Below are 18,322 nucleotides of genomic sequence, written 5' to 3'. Positions count from 1 at the left end.
TACGAATTGCGTTGATATACAGAGCACAAGTGAGCCAAATTCAAGGCCTCCGTGGCGCAATCGGCTAGCGCGTTCGGCTGTTAACCGAAAGGTTGGTGGTTCGAGCCCACCCGGGTGCGAAATCGTTTTAACCGGCACCGAGGTGAGGACATACGTCAACTTTGTTAGAGATACACAGCTAGCGTGACAATTTGCCTGTGTTTGAGTGATGCCACAGAGCCTTATACACATTCAGCCAAGTGACACTGTAGGTAAAAACATGGCCCTACACAGACGTTCTACTCTTTTCCTATTTATTCGTCATGTGTGCACTGCAGTAGAGCGACGCCCACTACAAAAGACGTATTCTTTACATTCAATTTCAGCGTATACGTCGCGACTGCCATATGACAGGGCCTGTCTCTCGATGTCGATTTGTATTTGGTGTCTCTTAAGTGTCGATCTGCAGTGGGCCGCTGTTGGCCGAGAGACGTGCAGTCGCCTTACATGAAGCCCCATGGGCAACGCCAGTGCCACTGTGGACAACAGCATACTGTAGCCAGAGAGAGGAGCCGAAAGGCGCATTTCGCAGTCGAGCCACGCTATCCCACAAGCTGTGCACTAGGACAGGATTGTGCAGACCGCAAACTTCTGGTGGCCCGACGCTCGTCGTCGATCGTAAGGGCGAAACAGTCAAGAGATTTGGAAAACGGCAATGTGGACACCCCCTGCAGCAGCTGTGTGCCAAATCCGATATCTGGTCGAGGGCTGCAAGATTCAGTATGATGAAGTGACAATTCGGGGATAGCTCACAAACGCTAAGCTGCCGCCTTCTTAGCTCAGTGGTAGAGCACTGGTCTCGTAAACCAGGGGTCGTGAGTTCGAACCTCACAGAAGGCATTCATTTTTTTAACCTTCCTGCAAGGAGCGGAGCTATCTCGAGCAGCATCTAACACATGGCAGTACACTGAATGAAAGGGATGTTCTACAGCCTATGAAAAGTATTCTACTGGCCTCAGAGGTTTTCTGAATGCATAGGCACAACAGTGGTTTGTATGCATTTTGTAGTATAATGTCATGCTTGGCGATGTCATTCGTGTACGAGCCTCGCTACAGTGTGCATGCACGTTATCCATGTGAAGAGGCGCAAGCAGATGCTACCATTCTGCGAGATTCCTGCAGAAGGTATACGAATTGCGTTGATATACAGAGCACAAGTGAGCCAAATTCAAGGCCTCCGTGGCGCAATCGGCTAGCGCGTTCGGCTGTTAACCGAAAGGTTGGTGGTTCGAGCCCACCCGGGGGCGAAATCGTTTTAACCGGCACCGAGGTGAGGACATACGTCAACTTTGTTAGAGATACACAGCTAGCGTGACAATTTGCCTGTGTTTGAGTGATGCCACAGAGCCTTATACACATTCAGCCAAGTGACACTGTAGGTAAAAACATGGCCCTACACAGACGTTCTACTCTTTTCCTATTTATTCGTCATGTGTGCACTGCAGTAGAGCGACGCCCACTACAAAAGACGTATTCTTTACATTCAATTTCAGCGTATACGTCGCGACTGCCATATGACAGGGCCTGTCTCTCGATGTCGATTTGTATTTGGTGTCTCTTAAGTGTCGATCTGCAGTGGGCCGCTGTTGGCCGAGAGACGTGCAGTCGCCTTACATGAAGCCCCATGGGCAACGCCAGTGCCACTGTGGACAACAGCATACTGTAGCCAGAGAGAGGAGCCGAAAGGCGCATTTCGCAGTCGAGCCACGCTATCCCACAAGCTGTGCACTAGGACAGGATTGTGCAGACCGCAAACTTCTGGTGGCCCGACGCTCGTCGTCGATCGTAAGGGCGAAACAGTCAAGAGATTTGGAAAACGGCAATGTGGACACCCCCTGCAGCAGCTGTGTGCCAAATCCGATATCTGGTCGAGGGCTGCAAGATTCAGTATGATGAAGTGACAATTCGGGGATAGCTCACAAACGCTAAGCTGCCGCCTTCTTAGCTCAGTGGTAGAGCACTGGTCTCGTAAACCAGGGGTCGTGAGTTCGAACCTCACAGAAGGCATTCATTTTTTTAACCTTCCTGCAAGGAGCGGAGCTATCTCGAGCAGCATCTAACACATGGCAGTACACTGAATGAAAGGGATGTTCTACAGCCTATGAAAAGTATTCTACTGGCCTCAGAGGTTTTCTGAATGCATAGGCACAACAGTGGTTTGTATGCATTTTGTAGTATAATGTCATGCTTGACGATGTCATTCGTGTACGAGCCTCGCTACAGTGTGCATGCACGTTATCCATGTGAAGAGGCGCAAGCAGATGCTACCATTCTGCGAGATTCCTGCAGAAGGTATACGAATTGCGTTGATATACAGAGCACAAGTGAGCCAAATTCAAGGCCTCCGTGGCGCAATCGGCTAGCGCGTTCGGCTGTTAACTGAAAGGTTGGTGGTTCGAGCCCACCCGGGGGCGAAATCGTTTTAACCGGCACCGAGGTGAGGACATACGTCAACTTTGTTAGAGATACACAGCTAGCGTGACAATTTGCCTGTGTTTGAGTGATGCCACAGAGCCTTATACACATTCAGCCAAGTGACACTGTAGGTAAAAACATGGCCCTACACAGACGTTCTACTCTTTTCCTATTTATTCGTCATGTGTGCACTGCAGTAGAGCGACGCCCACTACAAAAGACGTATTCTTTACATTCAATTTCAGCGTATACGTCGCGACTGCCATATGACAGGGCCTGTCTCTCGATGTCGATTTGTATTTGGTGTCTCTTAAGTGTCGATCAGCAGTGGGCCGCTGTTGGCCGAGAGACGTGCAGTCGCCTTACGTGAAGCCCCATGGGCAACGCCAGTGCCACTGTGGACAACAGCATACTGTAGCCAGAGAGAGGAGCCGAAAGGCGCATTTCGCAGTCGAGCCACGCTATCCCACAAGCTGTGCACTAGGACAGGATTGTGCAGACCGCAAACTTCTGGTGGCCCGACGCTCGTCGTCGATCGTAAGGGCGAAACAGTCAAGAGATTTGGAAAACGGCAATGTGGACACCCCCTGCAGCAGCTGTGTGCCAAATCCGATATCTGGTCGAGGGCTGCAAGATTCAGTATGATGAAGTGACAATTCGGGGATAGCTCACAAACGCTAAGCTGCCGCCTTCTTAGCTCAGTGGTAGAGCACTGGTCTCGTAAACCAGGGGTCGTGAGTTCGAACCTCACAGAAGGCATTCATTTTTTTAACCTTCCTGCAAGGAGCGGAGCTATCTCGAGCAGCATCTAACACATGGCAGTACACTGAATGAAAGGGATGTTCTACAGCCTATGAAAAGTATTCTACTGGCCTCAGAGGTTTTCTGAATGCATAGGCACAACAGTGGTTTGTATGCATTTTGTAGTATAATGTCATGCTTGGCGATGTCATTCGTGTACGAGCCTCGCTACAGTGTGCATGCACGTTATCCATGTGAAGAGGCGCAAGCAGATGCTACCATTCTGCGAGATTCCTGCAGAAGGTATACGAATTGCGTTGATATACAGAGCACAAGTGAGCCAAATTCAAGGCCTCCGTGGCGCAATCGGCTATCGCGTTCGGCTGTTAACCGAAAGGTTGGTGGTTCGAGCCCACCCGGGTGCGAAATCGTTTTAACCGGCACCGAGGTGAGGACATACGTCAACTTTGTTAGAGATACACAGCTAGCGTGACAATTTGCCTGTGTTTGAGTGATGCCACAGAGCCTTATACACATTCAGCCAAGTGACACTGTAGGTAAAAACATGGCCCTACACAGACGTTCTACTCTTTTCCTATTTATTCGTCATGTGTGCACTGCAGTAGAGCGACGCCCACTACAAAAGACGTATTCTTTACATTCAATTTCAGCGTATACGTCGCGACTGCCATATGACAGGGCCTGTCTCTCGATGTCGATTTGTATTTGGTGTCTCTTAAGTGTCGATCTGCAGTGGGCCGCTGTTGGCCGAGAGACGTGCAGTCGCCTTACATGAAGCCCCATGGGCAACGCCAGTGCCACTGTGGACAACAGCATACTGTAGCCAGAGAGAGGAGCCGAAAGGCGCATTTCGCAGTCGAGCCACGCTATCCCACAAGCTGTGCACTAGGACAGGATTGTGCAGACCGCAAACTTCTGGTGGCCCGACGCTCGTCGTCGATCGTAAGGGCGAAACAGTCAAGAGATTTGGAAAACGGCAATGTGGACACCCCCTGCAGCAGCTGTGTGCCAAATCCGATATCTGGTCGAGGGCTGCAAGATTCAGTATGATGAAGTGACAATTCGGGGATAGCTCACAAACGCTAAGCTGCCGCCTTCTTAGCTCAGTGGTAGAGCACTGGTCTCGTAAACCAGGGGTCGTGAGTTCGAACCTCACAGAAGGCATTCATTTTTTTAACCTTCCTGCAAGGAGCGGAGCTATCTCGAGCAGCATCTAACACATGGCAGTACACTGAATGAAAGGGATGTTCTACAGCCTATGAAAAGTATTCTACTGGCCTCAGAGGTTTTCTGAATGCATAGGCACAACAGTGGTTTGTATGCATTTTGTAGTATAATGTCATGCTTGGCGATGTCATTCGTGTACGAGCCTCGCTACAGTGTGCATGCACGTTATCCATGTGAAGAGGCGCAAGCAGATGCTACCATTCTGCGAGATTCCTGCAGAAGGTATACGAATTGCGTTGATATACAGAGCACAAGTGAGCCAAATTCAAGGCCTCCGTGGCGCAATCGGCTAGCGCGTTCGGCTGTTAACCGAAAGGTTGGTGGTTCGAGCCCACCCGGGTGCGAAATCGTTTTAACCGGCACCGAGGTGAGGACATACGTCAACTTTGTTAGAGATACACAGCTAGCGTGACAATTTGCCTGTGTTTGAGTGATGCCACAGAGCCTTATACACATTCAGCCAAGTGACACTGTAGGTAAAAACATGGCCCTACACAGACGTTCTACTCTTTTCCTATTTATTCGTCATGTGTGCACTGCAGTAGAGCGACGCCCACTACAAAAGACGTATTCTTTACATTCAATTTCAGCGTATACGTCGCGACTGCCATATGACAGGGCCTGTCTCTCGATGTCGATTTGTATTTGGTGTCTCTTAAGTGTCGATCTGCAGTGGGCCGCTGTTGGCCGAGAGACGTGCAGTCGCCTTACATGAAGCCCCATGGGCAACGCCAGTGCCACTGTGGACAACAGCATACTGTAGCCAGAGAGAGGAGCCGAAAGGCGCATTTCGCAGTCGAGCCACGCTATCCCACAAGCTGTGCACTAGGACAGGATTGTGCAGACCGCAAACTTCTGGTGGCCCGACGCTCGTCGTCGATCGTAAGGGCGAAACAGTCAAGAGATTTGGAAAACGGCAATGTGGACACCCCCTGCAGCAGCTGTGTGCCAAATCCGATATCTGGTCGAGGGCTGCAAGATTCAGTATGATGAAGTGACAATTCGGGGATAGCTCACAAACGCTAAGCTGCCGCCTTCTTAGCTCAGTGGTAGAGCACTGGTCTCGTAAACCAGGGGTCGTGAGTTCGAACCTCACAGAAGGCATTCATTTTTTTAACCTTCCTGCAAGGAGCGGAGCTATCTCGAGCAGCATCTAACACATGGCAGTACACTGAATGAAAGGGATGTTCTACAGCCTATGAAAAGTATTCTACTGGCCTCAGAGGTTTTCTGAATGCATAGGCACAACAGTGGTTTGTATGCATTTTGTAGTATAATGTCATGCTTGGCGATGTCATTCGTGTACGAGCCTCGCTACAGTGTGCATGCACGTTATCCATGTGAAGAGGCGCAAGCAGATGCTACCATTCTGCGAGATTCCTGCAGAAGGTATACGAATTGCGTTGATATACAGAGCACAAGTGAGCCAAATTCAAGGCCTCCGTGGCGCAATCGGCTAGCGCGTTCGGCTGTTAACCGAAAGGTTGGTGGTTCGAGCCCACCCGGGGGCGAAATCGTTTTAACCGGCACCGAGGTGAGGACATACGTCAACTTTGTTAGAGATACACAGCTAGCGTGACAATTTGCCTGTGTTTGAGTGATGCCACAGAGCCTTATACACATTCAGCCAAGTGACACTGTAGGTAAAAACATGGCCCTACACAGACGTTCTACTCTTTTCCTATTTATTCGTCATGTGTGCACTGCAGTAGAGCGACGCCCACTACAAAAGACGTATTCTTTACATTCAATTTCAGCGTATACGTCGCGACTGCCATATGACAGGGCCTGTCTCTCGATGTCGATTTGTATTTGGTGTCTCTTAAGTGTCGATCTGCAGTGGGCCGCTGTTGGCCGAGAGACGTGCAGTCGCCTTACATGAAGCCCCATGGGCAACGCCAGTGCCACTGTGGACAACAGCATACTGTAGCCAGAGAGAGGAGCCGAAAGGCGCATTTCGCAGTCGAGCCACGCTATCCCACAAGCTGTGCACTAGGACAGGATTGTGCAGACCGCAAACTTCTGGTGGCCCGACGCTCGTCGTCGATCGTAAGGGCGAAACAGTCAAGAGATTTGGAAAACGGCAATGTGGACACCCCCTGCAGCAGCTGTGTGCCAAATCCGATATCTGGTCGAGGGCTGCAAGATTCAGTATGATGAAGTGACAATTCGGGGATAGCTCACAAACGCTAAGCTGCCGCCTTCTTAGCTCAGTGGTAGAGCACTGGTCTCGTAAACCAGGGGTCGTGAGTTCGAACCTCACAGAAGGCATTCATTTTTTTAACCTTCCTGCAAGGAGCGGAGCTATCTCGAGCAGCATCTAACACATGGCAGTACACTGAATGAAAGGGATGTTCTACAGCCTATGAAAAGTATTCTACTGGCCTCAGAGGTTTTCTGAATGCATAGGCACAACAGTGGTTTGTATGCATTTTGTAGTATAATGTCATGCTTGGCGATGTCATTCGTGTACGAGCCTCGCTACAGTGTGCATGCACGTTATCCATGTGAAGAGGCGCAAGCAGATGCTACCATTCTGCGAGATTCCTGCAGAAGGTATACGAATTGCGTTGATATACAGAGCACAAGTGAGCCAAATTCAAGGCCTCCGTGGCGCAATCGGCTAGCGCGTTCGGCTGTTAACCGAAAGGTTGGTGGTTCGAGCCCACCCGGGGGCGAAATCGTTTTAACCGGCACCGAGGTGAGGACATACGTCAACTTTGTTAGAGATACACAGCTAGCGTGACAATTTGCCTGTGTTTGAGTGATGCCACAGAGCCTTATACACATTCAGCCAAGTGACACTGTAGGTAAAAACATGGCCCTACACAGACGTTCTACTCTTTTCCTATTTATTCGTCATGTGTGCACTGCAGTAGAGCGACGCCCACTACAAAAGACGTATTCTTTACATTCAATTTCAGCGTATACGTCGCGACTGCCATATGACAGGGCCTGTCTCTCGATGTCGATTTGTATTTGGTGTCTCTTAAGTGTCGATCTGCAGTGGGCCGCTGTTGGCCGAGAGACGTGCAGTCGCCTTACATGAAGCCCCATGGGCAACGCCAGTGCCACTGTGGACAACAGCATACTGTAGCCAGAGAGAGGAGCCGAAAGGCGCATTTCGCAGTCGAGCCACGCTATCCCACAAGCTGTGCACTAGGACAGGATTGTGCAGACCGCAAACTTCTGGTGGCCCGACGCTCGTCGTCGATCGTAAGGGCGAAACAGTCAAGAGATTTGGAAAACGGCAATGTGGACACCCCCTGCAGCAGCTGTGTGCCAAATCCGATATCTGGTCGAGGGCTGCAAGATTCAGTATGATGAAGTGACAATTCGGGGATAGCTCACAAACGCTAAGCTGCCGCCTTCTTAGCTCAGTGGTAGAGCACTGGTCTCGTAAACCAGGGGTCGTGAGTTCGAACCTCACAGAAGGCATTCATTTTTTTAACCTTCCTGCAAGGAGCGGAGCTATCTCGAGCAGCATCTAACACATGGCAGTACACTGAATGAAAGGGATGTTCTACAGCCTATGAAAAGTATTCTACTGGCCTCAGAGGTTTTCTGAATGCATAGGCACAACAGTGGTTTGTATGCATTTTGTAGTATAATGTCATGCTTGACGATGTCATTCGTGTACGAGCCTCGCTACAGTGTGCATGCACGTTATCCATGTGAAGAGGCGCAAGCAGATGCTACCATTCTGCGAGATTCCTGCAGAAGGTATACGAATTGCGTTGATATACAGAGCACAAGTGAGCCAAATTCAAGGCCTCCGTGGCGCAATCGGCTAGCGCGTTCGGCTGTTAACTGAAAGGTTGGTGGTTCGAGCCCACCCGGGGGCGAAATCGTTTTAACCGGCACCGAGGTGAGGACATACGTCAACTTTGTTAGAGATACACAGCTAGCGTGACAATTTGCCTGTGTTTGAGTGATGCCACAGAGCCTTATACACATTCAGCCAAGTGACACTGTAGGTAAAAACATGGCCCTACACAGACGTTCTACTCTTTTCCTATTTATTCGTCATGTGTGCACTGCAGTAGAGCGACGCCCACTACAAAAGACGTATTCTTTACATTCAATTTCAGCGTATACGTCGCGACTGCCATATGACAGGGCCTGTCTCTCGATGTCGATTTGTATTTGGTGTCTCTTAAGTGTCGATCAGCAGTGGGCCGCTGTTGGCCGAGAGACGTGCAGTCGCCTTACGTGAAGCCCCATGGGCAACGCCAGTGCCACTGTGGACAACAGCATACTGTAGCCAGAGAGAGGAGCCGAAAGGCGCATTTCGCAGTCGAGCCACGCTATCCCACAAGCTGTGCACTAGGACAGGATTGTGCAGACCGCAAACTTCTGGTGGCCCGACGCTCGTCGTCGATCGTAAGGGCGAAACAGTCAAGAGATTTGGAAAACGGCAATGTGGACACCCCCTGCAGCAGCTGTGTGCCAAATCCGATATCTGGTCGAGGGCTGCAAGATTCAGTATGATGAAGTGACAATTCGGGGATAGCTCACAAACGCTAAGCTGCCGCCTTCTTAGCTCAGTGGTAGAGCACTGGTCTCGTAAACCAGGGGTCGTGAGTTCGAACCTCACAGAAGGCATTCATTTTTTTAACCTTCCTGCAAGGAGCGGAGCTATCTCGAGCAGCATCTAACACATGGCAGTACACTGAATGAAAGGGATGTTCTACAGCCTATGAAAAGTATTCTACTGGCCTCAGAGGTTTTCTGAATGCATAGGCACAACAGTGGTTTGTATGCATTTTGTAGTATAATGTCATGCTTGGCGATGTCATTCGTGTACGAGCCTCGCTACAGTGTGCATGCACGTTATCCATGTGAAGAGGCGCAAGCAGATGCTACCATTCTGCGAGATTCCTGCAGAAGGTATACGAATTGCGTTGATATACAGAGCACAAGTGAGCCAAATTCAAGGCCTCCGTGGCGCAATCGGCTATCGCGTTCGGCTGTTAACCGAAAGGTTGGTGGTTCGAGCCCACCCGGGTGCGAAATCGTTTTAACCGGCACCGAGGTGAGGACATACGTCAACTTTGTTAGAGATACACAGCTAGCGTGACAATTTGCCTGTGTTTGAGTGATGCCACAGAGCCTTATACACATTCAGCCAAGTGACACTGTAGGTAAAAACATGGCCCTACACAGACGTTCTACTCTTTTCCTATTTATTCGTCATGTGTGCACTGCAGTAGAGCGACGCCCACTACAAAAGACGTATTCTTTACATTCAATTTCAGCGTATACGTCGCGACTGCCATATGACAGGGCCTGTCTCTCGATGTCGATTTGTATTTGGTGTCTCTTAAGTGTCGATCTGCAGTGGGCCGCTGTTGGCCGAGAGACGTGCAGTCGCCTTACATGAAGCCCCATGGGCAACGCCAGTGCCACTGTGGACAACAGCATACTGTAGCCAGAGAGAGGAGCCGAAAGGCGCATTTCGCAGTCGAGCCACGCTATCCCACAAGCTGTGCACTAGGACAGGATTGTGCAGACCGCAAACTTCTGGTGGCCCGACGCTCGTCGTCGATCGTAAGGGCGAAACAGTCAAGAGATTTGGAAAACGGCAATGTGGACACCCCCTGCAGCAGCTGTGTGCCAAATCCGATATCTGGTCGAGGGCTGCAAGATTCAGTATGATGAAGTGACAATTCGGGGATAGCTCACAAACGCTAAGCTGCCGCCTTCTTAGCTCAGTGGTAGAGCACTGGTCTCGTAAACCAGGGGTCGTGAGTTCGAACCTCACAGAAGGCATTCATTTTTTTAACCTTCCTGCAAGGAGCGGAGCTATCTCGAGCAGCATCTAACACATGGCAGTACACTGAATGAAAGGGATGTTCTACAGCCTATGAAAAGTATTCTACTGGCCTCAGAGGTTTTCTGAATGCATAGGCACAACAGTGGTTTGTATGCATTTTGTAGTATAATGTCATGCTTGGCGATGTCATTCGTGTACGAGCCTCGCTACAGTGTGCATGCACGTTATCCATGTGAAGAGGCGCAAGCAGATGCTACCATTCTGCGAGATTCCTGCAGAAGGTATACGAATTGCGTTGATATACAGAGCACAAGTGAGCCAAATTCAAGGCCTCCGTGGCGCAATCGGCTAGCGCGTTCGGCTGTTAACCGAAAGGTTGGTGGTTCGAGCCCACCCGGGTGCGAAATCGTTTTAACCGGCACCGAGGTGAGGACATACGTCAACTTTGTTAGAGATACACAGCTAGCGTGACAATTTGCCTGTGTTTGAGTGATGCCACAGAGCCTTATACACATTCAGCCAAGTGACACTGTAGGTAAAAACATGGCCCTACACAGACGTTCTACTCTTTTCCTATTTATTCGTCATGTGTGCACTGCAGTAGAGCGACGCCCACTACAAAAGACGTATTCTTTACATTCAATTTCAGCGTATACGTCGCGACTGCCATATGACAGGGCCTGTCTCTCGATGTCGATTTGTATTTGGTGTCTCTTAAGTGTCGATCTGCAGTGGGCCGCTGTTGGCCGAGAGACGTGCAGTCGCCTTACATGAAGCCCCATGGGCAACGCCAGTGCCACTGTGGACAACAGCATACTGTAGCCAGAGAGAGGAGCCGAAAGGCGCATTTCGCAGTCGAGCCACGCTATCCCACAAGCTGTGCACTAGGACAGGATTGTGCAGACCGCAAACTTCTGGTGGCCCGACGCTCGTCGTCGATCGTAAGGGCGAAACAGTCAAGAGATTTGGAAAACGGCAATGTGGACACCCCCTGCAGCAGCTGTGTGCCAAATCCGATATCTGGTCGAGGGCTGCAAGATTCAGTATGATGAAGTGACAATTCGGGGATAGCTCACAAACGCTAAGCTGCCGCCTTCTTAGCTCAGTGGTAGAGCACTGGTCTCGTAAACCAGGGGTCGTGAGTTCGAACCTCACAGAAGGCATTCATTTTTTTAACCTTCCTGCAAGGAGCGGAGCTATCTCGAGCAGCATCTAACACATGGCAGTACACTGAATGAAAGGGATGTTCTACAGCCTATGAAAAGTATTCTACTGGCCTCAGAGGTTTTCTGAATGCATAGGCACAACAGTGGTTTGTATGCATTTTGTAGTATAATGTCATGCTTGGCGATGTCATTCGTGTACGAGCCTCGCTACAGTGTGCATGCACGTTATCCATGTGAAGAGGCGCAAGCAGATGCTACCATTCTGCGAGATTCCTGCAGAAGGTATACGAATTGCGTTGATATACAGAGCACAAGTGAGCCAAATTCAAGGCCTCCGTGGCGCAATCGGCTAGCGCGTTCGGCTGTTAACCGAAAGGTTGGTGGTTCGAGCCCACCCGGGGGCGAAATCGTTTTAACCGGCACCGAGGTGAGGACATACGTCAACTTTGTTAGAGATACACAGCTAGCGTGACAATTTGCCTGTGTTTGAGTGATGCCACAGAGCCTTATACACATTCAGCCAAGTGACACTGTAGGTAAAAACATGGCCCTACACAGACGTTCTACTCTTTTCCTATTTATTCGTCATGTGTGCACTGCAGTAGAGCGACGCCCACTACAAAAGACGTATTCTTTACATTCAATTTCAGCGTATACGTCGCGACTGCCATATGACAGGGCCTGTCTCTCGATGTCGATTTGTATTTGGTGTCTCTTAAGTGTCGATCTGCAGTGGGCCGCTGTTGGCCGAGAGACGTGCAGTCGCCTTACATGAAGCCCCATGGGCAACGCCAGTGCCACTGTGGACAACAGCATACTGTAGCCAGAGAGAGGAGCCGAAAGGCGCATTTCGCAGTCGAGCCACGCTATCCCACAAGCTGTGCACTAGGACAGGATTGTGCAGACCGCAAACTTCTGGTGGCCCGACGCTCGTCGTCGATCGTAAGGGCGAAACAGTCAAGAGATTTGGAAAACGGCAATGTGGACACCCCCTGCAGCAGCTGTGTGCCAAATCCGATATCTGGTCGAGGGCTGCAAGATTCAGTATGATGAAGTGACAATTCGGGGATAGCTCACAAACGCTAAGCTGCCGCCTTCTTAGCTCAGTGGTAGAGCACTGGTCTCGTAAACCAGGGGTCGTGAGTTCGAACCTCACAGAAGGCATTCATTTTTTTAACCTTCCTGCAAGGAGCGGAGCTATCTCGAGCAGCATCTAACACATGGCAGTACACTGAATGAAAGGGATGTTCTACAGCCTATGAAAAGTATTCTACTGGCCTCAGAGGTTTTCTGAATGCATAGGCACAACAGTGGTTTGTATGCATTTTGTAGTATAATGTCATGCTTGACGATGTCATTCGTGTACGAGCCTCGCTACAGTGTGCATGCACGTTATCCATGTGAAGAGGCGCAAGCAGATGCTACCATTCTGCGAGATTCCTGCAGAAGGTATACGAATTGCGTTGATATACAGAGCACAAGTGAGCCAAATTCAAGGCCTCCGTGGCGCAATCGGCTAGCGCGTTCGGCTGTTAACTGAAAGGTTGGTGGTTCGAGCCCACCCGGGGGCGAAATCGTTTTAACCGGCACCGAGGTGAGGACATACGTCAACTTTGTTAGAGATACACAGCTAGCGTGACAATTTGCCTGTGTTTGAGTGATGCCACAGAGCCTTATACACATTCAGCCAAGTGACACTGTAGGTAAAAACATGGCCCTACACAGACGTTCTACTCTTTTCCTATTTATTCGTCATGTGTGCACTGCAGTAGAGCGACGCCCACTACAAAAGACGTATTCTTTACATTCAATTTCAGCGTATACGTCGCGACTGCCATATGACAGGGCCTGTCTCTCGATGTCGATTTGTATTTGGTGTCTCTTAAGTGTCGATCAGCAGTGGGCCGCTGTTGGCCGAGAGACGTGCAGTCGCCTTACGTGAAGCCCCATGGGCAACGCCAGTGCCACTGTGGACAACAGCATACTGTAGCCAGAGAGAGGAGCCGAAAGGCGCATTTCGCAGTCGAGCCACGCTATCCCACAAGCTGTGCACTAGGACAGGATTGTGCAGACCGCAAACTTCTGGTGGCCCGACGCTCGTCGTCGATCGTAAGGGCGAAACAGTCAAGAGATTTGGAAAACGGCAATGTGGACACCCCCTGCAGCAGCTGTGTGCCAAATCCGATATCTGGTCGAGGGCTGCAAGATTCAGTATGATGAAGTGACAATTCGGGGATAGCTCACTAACGCTAAGCTGCCGCCTTCTTAGCTCAGTGGTAGAGCACTGGTCTCGTAAACCAGGGGTCGTGAGTTCGAACCTCACAGAAGGCATTCATTTTTTTAACCTTCCTGCAAGGAGCGGAGCTATCTCGAGCAGCATCTAACACATGGCAGTACACTGAATGAAAGGGATGTTCTACAGCCTATGAAAAGTATTCTACTGGCCTCAGAGGTTTTCTGAATGCATAGGCACAACAGTGGTTTGTATGCATTTTGTAGTATAATGTCATGCTTGGCGATGTCATTCGTGTACGAGCCTCGCTACAGTGTGCATGCACGTTATCCATGTGAAGAGGCGCAAGCAGATGCTACCATTCTGCGAGATTCCTGCAGAAGGTATACGAATTGCGTTGATATACAGAGCACAAGTGAGCCAAATTCAAGGCCTCCGTGGCGCAATCGGCTAGCGCGTTCGGCTGTTAACCGAAAGGTTGGTGGTTCGAGCCCACCCGGGGGCGAAATCGTTTTAACCGGCACCGAGGTGAGGACATACGTCAACTTTGTTAGAGATACACAGCTAGCGTGACAATTTGGCTGTGTTTGAGTGATGCCACAGAGCCTTATACACATTCAGCCAAGTGACACTGTAGGTAAAAACATGGCCCTACACAGACGTTCTACTCTTTTCCTATTTATTCGTCATGTGTGCACTGCAGTAGAGCGACGCCCACTACAAAAGACGTATTCTTTACATTCAATTTCAGCGTATACGTCGCGACTGCCATATGACAGGGCCTGTCTCTCGATGTCGATTTGTATTTGGTGTCTCTTAAGTGTCGATCTGCAGTGGGCCGCTGTTGGCCGAGAGACGTGCAGTCGCCTTACATGAAGCCCCATGGGCAACGCCAGTGCCACTGTGGACAACAGCATACTGTAGCCAGAGAGAGGAGCCGAAAGGCGCATTTCGCAGTCGAGCCACGCTATCCCACAAGCTGTGCACTAGGACAGGATTGTGCAGACCGCAAACTTCTGGTGGCCCGACGCTCGTCGTCGATCGTAAGGGCGAAACAGTCAAGAGATTTGGAAAACGGCAATGTGGACACCCCCTGCAGCAGCTGTGTGCCAAATCCGATATCTGGTCGAGGGCTGCAAGATTCAGTATGATGAAGTGACAATTCGGGGATAGCTCACAAACGCTAAGCTGCCGCCTTCTTAGCTCAGTGGTAGAGCACTGGTCTCGTAAACCAGGGGTCGTGAGTTCGAACCTCACAGAAGGCATTCATTTTTTTAACCTTCCTGCAAGGAGCGGAGCTATCTCGAGCAGCATCTAACACATGGCAGTACACTGAATGAAAGGGATGTTCTACAGCCTATGAAAAGTATTCTACTGGCCTCAGAGGTTTTCTGAATGCATAGGCACAACAGTGGTTTGTATGCATTTTGTAGTATAATGTCATGCTTGGCGATGTCATTCGTGTACGAGCCTCGCTACAGTGTGCATGCACGTTATCCATGTGAAGAGGCGCAAGCAGATGCTACCATTCTGCGAGATTCCTGCAGAAGGTATACGAATTGCGTTGATATACAGAGCACAAGTGAGCCAAATTCAAGGCCTCCGTGGCGCAATCGGCTAGCGCGTTCGGCTGTTAACCGAAAGGTTGGTGGTTCGAGCCCACCCGGGGGCGAAATCGTTTTAACCGGCACCGAGGTGAGGACATACGTCAACTTTGTTAGAGATACACAGCTAGCGTGACAATTTGGCTGTGTTTGAGTGATGCCACAGAGCCTTATACACATTCAGCCAAGTGACACTGTAGGTAAAAACATGGCCCTACACAGACGTTCTACTCTTTTCCTATTTATTCGTCATGTGTGCACTGCAGTAGAGCGACGCCCACTACAAAAGACGTATTCTTTACATTCAATTTCAGCGTATACGTCGCGACTGCCATATGACAGGGCCTGTCTCTCGATGTCGATTTGTATTTGGTGTCTCTTAAGTGTCGATCTGCAGTGGGCCGCTGTTGGCCGAGAGACACGTATTCGTGTACGAGCCTCGCTACAGTGTGCATGCACGTTATCCATGTGAAGAGGCGCAAGCAGATGCTACCATTCTGCGAGATTCCTGCAGAAGGTATACGAATTGCGTTGATATACAGAGCACAAGTGAGCCAAATTCAAGGCCTCCGTGGCGCAATCGGCTAGCGCGTTCGGCTGTTAACCGAAAGGTTGGTGGTTCGAGCCCACCCGGGGGCGAAATCGTTTTAACCGGCACCGAGGTGAGGACATACGTCAACTTTGTTAGAGATACACAGCTAGCGTGACAATTTGGCTGTGTTTGAGTGATGCCACAGAGCCTTATACACATTCAGCCAAGTGACACTGTAGGTAAAAACATGGCCCTACACAGACGTTCTACTCTTTTCCTATTTATTCGTCATGTGTGCACTGCAGTAGAGCGACGCCCACTACAAAAGACGTATTCTTTACATTCAATTTCAGCGTATACGTCGCGACTGCCATATGACAGGGCCTGTCTCTCGATGTCGATTTGTATTTGGTGTCTCTTAAGTGTCGATCTGCAGTGGGCCGCTGTTGGCCGAGAGACGTGCAGTCGCCTTACATGAAGCCCCATGGGCAACGCCAGTGCCACTGTGGACAACAGCATACTGTAGCCAGAGAGAGGAGCCGAAAGGCGCATTTCGCAGTCGAGCCACGCTATCCCACAAGCTGTGCACTAGGACAGGATTGTGCAGACCGCAAACTTCTGGTGGCCCGACGCTCGTCGTCGATCGTAAGGGCGAAACAGTCAAGAGATTTGGAAAACGGCAATGTGGACACCCCCTGCAGCAGCTGTGTGCCAAATCCGATATCTGGTCGAGGGCTGCAAGATTCAGTATGATGAAGTGACAATTCGGGGATAGCTCACAAACGCTAAGCTGCCGCCTTCTTAGCTCAGTGGTAGAGCACTGGTCTCGTAAACCAGGGGTCGTGAGTTCGAACCTCACAGAAGGCATTCATTTTTTTAACCTTCCTGCAAGGAGCGGAGCTATCTCGAGCAGCATCTAACACATGGCAGTACACTGAATGAAAGGGATGTTCTACAGCCTATGAAAAGTATTCTACTGGCCTCAGAGGTTTTCTGAATGCATAGGCACAACAGTGGTTTGTATGCATTTTGTAGTATAATGTCATGCTTGGCGATGTCATTCGTGTACGAGCCTCGCTACAGTGTGCATGCACGTTATCCATGTGAAGAGGCGCAAGCAGATGCTACCATTCTGCGAGATTCCTGCAGAAGGTATACGAATTGCGTTGATATACAGAGCACAAGTGAGCCAAATTCAAGGCCTCCGTGGCGCAATCGGCTAGCGCGTTCGGCTGTTAACCGAAAGGTTGGTGGTTCGAGCCCACCCGGGGGCGAAATCGTTTTAACCGGCACCGAGGTGAGGACATACGTCAACTTTGTTAGAGGTACACAGCTAGCGTGACAATTTGCCTGTGTTTGAGTGATGCCACAGAGCCTTATACACATTCAGCCAAGTGACACTGTAGGTAAAAACATGGCCCTACACAGACGTTCTACTCTTTTCCTATTTATTCGTCATGTGTGCACTGCAGTAGAGCGACGCCCACTACAAAAGACGTATTCTTTACATTCAATTTCAGCGTATACGTCGCGACTGCCATATGACAGGGCCTGTCTCTCGATGTCGATTTGTATTTGGTGTCTCTTAAGTGTCGATCAGCAGTGGGCCGCTGTTGGCCGAGAGACGTGCAGTCGCCTTACGTGAAGCCCCATGGGCAACGCCAGTGCCACTGTGGACAACAGCATACTGTAGCCAGAGAGAGGAGCCGAAAGGCGCATTTCGCAGTCGAGCCACGCTATCCCACAAGCTGTGCACTAGGACAGGATTGTGCAGACCGCAAACTTCTGGTGGCCCGACGCTCGTCGTCGATCGTAAGGGCGAAACAGTCAAGAGATTTGGAAAACGGCAATGTGGACACCCCCTGCAGCAGCTGTGTGCCAAATCCGATATCTGGTCGAGGGCTGCAAGATTCAGTATGATGAAGTGACAATTCGGGGATAGCTCACAAACGCTAAGCTGCCGCCTTCTTAGCTCAGTGGTAGAGCACTGGTCTCGTAAACCAGGGGTCGTGAGTTCGAATCTCACAGAAGGCATTCATTTTTTTAACCTTCCTGCAAGGAGCGGAGCTATCTCGAGCAGCATCTAACACATGGCAGTACACTGAATGAAAGGGATGTTCTACAGCCTATGAAAAGTATTCTACTGGCCTCAGAGGTTTTCTGAATGCATAGGCACAACAGTGGTTTGTATGCATTTTGTAGTATAATGTCATGCTTGGCGATGTCATTCGTGTACGAGCCTCGCTACAGTGTGCATGCACGTTATCCATGTGAAGAGGCGCAAGCAGATGCTACCATTCTGCGAGATTCCTGCAGAAGGTATACGAATTGCGTTGATATACAGAGCACAAGTGAGCCAAATTCAAGGCCTCCGTGGCGCAATCGGCTAGCGCGTTCGGCTGTTAACCGAAAGGTTGGTGGTTCGAGCCCACCCGGGGGCGAAATCGTTTTAACCGGCACCGAGGTGAGGACATACGTCAACTTTGTTAGAGATACACAGCTAGCGTGACAATTTGCCTGTGTTTGAGTGATGCCACAGAGCCTTATACACATTCAGCCAAGTTACAC

General features: G+C 50.2%; 32 non-coding genes across 32 annotated transcripts; all 32 read left to right on the top strand.

Annotated features, from left to right (window-relative positions):
* Window positions 1–45: 45 nt before the first annotated feature.
* Trnan-guu (transfer RNA asparagine (anticodon GUU)) lies at window positions 46–119 on the top strand. The gene has a single exon. It is a non-coding gene; the product is annotated as a tRNA-Asn (tRNA).
* Window positions 120–807: 688 nt separating this feature from the next.
* Window positions 808–879, top strand: Trnat-cgu (transfer RNA threonine (anticodon CGU)). Its single transcript has one exon. It is a non-coding gene; the product is annotated as a tRNA-Thr (tRNA).
* Window positions 880–1,212: 333 nt separating this feature from the next.
* On the top strand, window positions 1,213–1,286 carry Trnan-guu (transfer RNA asparagine (anticodon GUU)). Its single transcript has one exon. It is a non-coding gene; the product is annotated as a tRNA-Asn (tRNA).
* Window positions 1,287–1,974: 688 nt separating this feature from the next.
* Trnat-cgu (transfer RNA threonine (anticodon CGU)) lies at window positions 1,975–2,046 on the top strand. Its single transcript has one exon. It is a non-coding gene; the product is annotated as a tRNA-Thr (tRNA).
* A 333-nt stretch (window positions 2,047–2,379) lies between these two features.
* On the top strand, window positions 2,380–2,453 carry Trnan-guu (transfer RNA asparagine (anticodon GUU)). The gene has a single exon. It is a non-coding gene; the product is annotated as a tRNA-Asn (tRNA).
* A 688-nt stretch (window positions 2,454–3,141) lies between these two features.
* Trnat-cgu (transfer RNA threonine (anticodon CGU)) lies at window positions 3,142–3,213 on the top strand. Its single transcript has one exon. It is a non-coding gene; the product is annotated as a tRNA-Thr (tRNA).
* Window positions 3,214–3,546: 333 nt separating this feature from the next.
* On the top strand, window positions 3,547–3,620 carry Trnan-guu (transfer RNA asparagine (anticodon GUU)). Its single transcript has one exon. It is a non-coding gene; the product is annotated as a tRNA-Asn (tRNA).
* Window positions 3,621–4,308: 688 nt separating this feature from the next.
* On the top strand, window positions 4,309–4,380 carry Trnat-cgu (transfer RNA threonine (anticodon CGU)). The gene has a single exon. It is a non-coding gene; the product is annotated as a tRNA-Thr (tRNA).
* A 333-nt stretch (window positions 4,381–4,713) lies between these two features.
* On the top strand, window positions 4,714–4,787 carry Trnan-guu (transfer RNA asparagine (anticodon GUU)). Its single transcript has one exon. It is a non-coding gene; the product is annotated as a tRNA-Asn (tRNA).
* A 688-nt stretch (window positions 4,788–5,475) lies between these two features.
* Trnat-cgu (transfer RNA threonine (anticodon CGU)) lies at window positions 5,476–5,547 on the top strand. Its single transcript has one exon. It is a non-coding gene; the product is annotated as a tRNA-Thr (tRNA).
* A 333-nt stretch (window positions 5,548–5,880) lies between these two features.
* Window positions 5,881–5,954, top strand: Trnan-guu (transfer RNA asparagine (anticodon GUU)). The gene has a single exon. It is a non-coding gene; the product is annotated as a tRNA-Asn (tRNA).
* Window positions 5,955–6,642: 688 nt separating this feature from the next.
* Trnat-cgu (transfer RNA threonine (anticodon CGU)) lies at window positions 6,643–6,714 on the top strand. The gene has a single exon. It is a non-coding gene; the product is annotated as a tRNA-Thr (tRNA).
* A 333-nt stretch (window positions 6,715–7,047) lies between these two features.
* Trnan-guu (transfer RNA asparagine (anticodon GUU)) lies at window positions 7,048–7,121 on the top strand. The gene has a single exon. It is a non-coding gene; the product is annotated as a tRNA-Asn (tRNA).
* Window positions 7,122–7,809: 688 nt separating this feature from the next.
* On the top strand, window positions 7,810–7,881 carry Trnat-cgu (transfer RNA threonine (anticodon CGU)). Its single transcript has one exon. It is a non-coding gene; the product is annotated as a tRNA-Thr (tRNA).
* A 333-nt stretch (window positions 7,882–8,214) lies between these two features.
* On the top strand, window positions 8,215–8,288 carry Trnan-guu (transfer RNA asparagine (anticodon GUU)). The gene has a single exon. It is a non-coding gene; the product is annotated as a tRNA-Asn (tRNA).
* Window positions 8,289–8,976: 688 nt separating this feature from the next.
* Window positions 8,977–9,048, top strand: Trnat-cgu (transfer RNA threonine (anticodon CGU)). Its single transcript has one exon. It is a non-coding gene; the product is annotated as a tRNA-Thr (tRNA).
* A 333-nt stretch (window positions 9,049–9,381) lies between these two features.
* Window positions 9,382–9,455, top strand: Trnan-guu (transfer RNA asparagine (anticodon GUU)). The gene has a single exon. It is a non-coding gene; the product is annotated as a tRNA-Asn (tRNA).
* Window positions 9,456–10,143: 688 nt separating this feature from the next.
* Window positions 10,144–10,215, top strand: Trnat-cgu (transfer RNA threonine (anticodon CGU)). The gene has a single exon. It is a non-coding gene; the product is annotated as a tRNA-Thr (tRNA).
* A 333-nt stretch (window positions 10,216–10,548) lies between these two features.
* Window positions 10,549–10,622, top strand: Trnan-guu (transfer RNA asparagine (anticodon GUU)). Its single transcript has one exon. It is a non-coding gene; the product is annotated as a tRNA-Asn (tRNA).
* Window positions 10,623–11,310: 688 nt separating this feature from the next.
* Trnat-cgu (transfer RNA threonine (anticodon CGU)) lies at window positions 11,311–11,382 on the top strand. The gene has a single exon. It is a non-coding gene; the product is annotated as a tRNA-Thr (tRNA).
* Window positions 11,383–11,715: 333 nt separating this feature from the next.
* On the top strand, window positions 11,716–11,789 carry Trnan-guu (transfer RNA asparagine (anticodon GUU)). Its single transcript has one exon. It is a non-coding gene; the product is annotated as a tRNA-Asn (tRNA).
* Window positions 11,790–12,477: 688 nt separating this feature from the next.
* Trnat-cgu (transfer RNA threonine (anticodon CGU)) lies at window positions 12,478–12,549 on the top strand. Its single transcript has one exon. It is a non-coding gene; the product is annotated as a tRNA-Thr (tRNA).
* Window positions 12,550–12,882: 333 nt separating this feature from the next.
* On the top strand, window positions 12,883–12,956 carry Trnan-guu (transfer RNA asparagine (anticodon GUU)). Its single transcript has one exon. It is a non-coding gene; the product is annotated as a tRNA-Asn (tRNA).
* Window positions 12,957–13,644: 688 nt separating this feature from the next.
* On the top strand, window positions 13,645–13,716 carry Trnat-cgu (transfer RNA threonine (anticodon CGU)). The gene has a single exon. It is a non-coding gene; the product is annotated as a tRNA-Thr (tRNA).
* Window positions 13,717–14,049: 333 nt separating this feature from the next.
* Window positions 14,050–14,123, top strand: Trnan-guu (transfer RNA asparagine (anticodon GUU)). The gene has a single exon. It is a non-coding gene; the product is annotated as a tRNA-Asn (tRNA).
* A 688-nt stretch (window positions 14,124–14,811) lies between these two features.
* Window positions 14,812–14,883, top strand: Trnat-cgu (transfer RNA threonine (anticodon CGU)). The gene has a single exon. It is a non-coding gene; the product is annotated as a tRNA-Thr (tRNA).
* A 333-nt stretch (window positions 14,884–15,216) lies between these two features.
* Window positions 15,217–15,290, top strand: Trnan-guu (transfer RNA asparagine (anticodon GUU)). The gene has a single exon. It is a non-coding gene; the product is annotated as a tRNA-Asn (tRNA).
* Window positions 15,291–15,787: 497 nt separating this feature from the next.
* On the top strand, window positions 15,788–15,861 carry Trnan-guu (transfer RNA asparagine (anticodon GUU)). The gene has a single exon. It is a non-coding gene; the product is annotated as a tRNA-Asn (tRNA).
* A 688-nt stretch (window positions 15,862–16,549) lies between these two features.
* On the top strand, window positions 16,550–16,621 carry Trnat-cgu (transfer RNA threonine (anticodon CGU)). The gene has a single exon. It is a non-coding gene; the product is annotated as a tRNA-Thr (tRNA).
* A 333-nt stretch (window positions 16,622–16,954) lies between these two features.
* Trnan-guu (transfer RNA asparagine (anticodon GUU)) lies at window positions 16,955–17,028 on the top strand. Its single transcript has one exon. It is a non-coding gene; the product is annotated as a tRNA-Asn (tRNA).
* Window positions 17,029–17,716: 688 nt separating this feature from the next.
* Window positions 17,717–17,788, top strand: Trnat-cgu (transfer RNA threonine (anticodon CGU)). Its single transcript has one exon. It is a non-coding gene; the product is annotated as a tRNA-Thr (tRNA).
* A 333-nt stretch (window positions 17,789–18,121) lies between these two features.
* Window positions 18,122–18,195, top strand: Trnan-guu (transfer RNA asparagine (anticodon GUU)). The gene has a single exon. It is a non-coding gene; the product is annotated as a tRNA-Asn (tRNA).
* The last annotated feature ends 127 nt before the right edge of the window (window positions 18,196–18,322 follow it).

The sequence above is a fragment of the Schistocerca nitens genome, chromosome 6 (genome assembly GCF_023898315.1).
Source record: "Schistocerca nitens isolate TAMUIC-IGC-003100 chromosome 6, iqSchNite1.1, whole genome shotgun sequence".
Classification (NCBI taxonomy): Eukaryota; Metazoa; Arthropoda; class Insecta; order Orthoptera; family Acrididae; genus Schistocerca; species Schistocerca nitens.
The sequence above is the reverse complement of the archived record's forward strand: the minus strand, read 5'-3'. Positions and strand labels throughout refer to the sequence as shown.